The 1,031-nt window shown below is 44.4% G+C and overlaps 1 pseudogene; it reads right to left on the bottom strand.

Moving 5' to 3' along the window:
- Positions 1 to 516: 516 nt before the first annotated feature.
- On the bottom strand, positions 517 to 1,031 carry LOC131830119 (cytochrome c oxidase subunit 4 isoform 1, mitochondrial-like; annotated as a pseudogene).

Here is a 1,031-nt window from a genome sequence, read left to right as displayed (position 1 = left end):
TTGTCTCAGGTAAAAAACCACTGGTTACCTTGCTTTCATCTCTGTTTCCCCACAGCTCTGCAGAGTTATTGACACATAGCAGGAGCTTCCTAAATCTTTATTGCAGGAAATGAATGAATGGAGGAGTTGATGAATGAGTGAATGAATCCTTGACTTACAATGTTTTCCTCTCTGCACCAAAGTCCTAATTCTGTGAAACTCTCTCAGACATTTCTCGCTGATTACAGAAGTCAGGAATTCTGCTGTTTAACCAGTTCATGACCACTCTGTGTGAACCTGCCTTATAGGTACAGACACATGAAAGAACATGACTAAAATACCAAATTGCTTCATCTTTAGTTTGTTTCATCTTTAGTCTGGGTTTTTAATTGTTTTATTTTTTCCCCACATAGACTGCTCATTTATTAGTGCTGATGCTACAACGCAACGGTTTCCAGTGAAGACGCTGAGCTGCATGGAGGTGGCAGAATAAGGTGAGGTTCAGATAAGTGAGTGGTGGGCTCCTAGTTTTTCTACTCATTCGTCATAGTCCCACTTGGCTGAGAAGCCCTGAATCAGGCTGACCTTTGTGTCGAGCATCCTCTTGGTGGCTTGGCCACCCACTCCTCTTCAAAGGTGTGTGGAATGGGGCCGTACACATAGTGCTTCTCCCAAATCAGAATGAGAATGGCAAAGCCGATGAAGAACATGCCCCCAACTGTCTTCCACTCATTCGTGCTCCTCTTCATTTCAGTAAAGCTCTCATTGAATTTGATGCAGTACCATTCCACTTTTTCATCAATGGAGAGGCCACTCCAGGGACCCTTCTCCTTTCTTTCAAGACCTCTTCTCCTCTGGCTGGCAGAGAAGTTCTTGACGTGGGCCACATAGAGCAGAGAGTAGTCATACCAGTCAACGTAATTCAGGAGAGCATAGTTTTCACTCTTCATGACATCTCCATGTGCTCCAACACACACTGACATGGAAATTGCTCCCTTGCCAATCAGGCTAAACACTCTGGTAGACAAAATTCTGCCATTGCCACCTGCCAT

The sequence above is a fragment of the Mustela lutreola genome, chromosome 4 (assembly GCF_030435805.1).
Source record: "Mustela lutreola isolate mMusLut2 chromosome 4, mMusLut2.pri, whole genome shotgun sequence".
NCBI lineage: Eukaryota > Metazoa > Chordata > Mammalia > Carnivora > Mustelidae > Mustela > Mustela lutreola.
The sequence above is the reverse complement of the archived record's forward strand: the minus strand, read 5'-3'. Positions and strand labels throughout refer to the sequence as shown.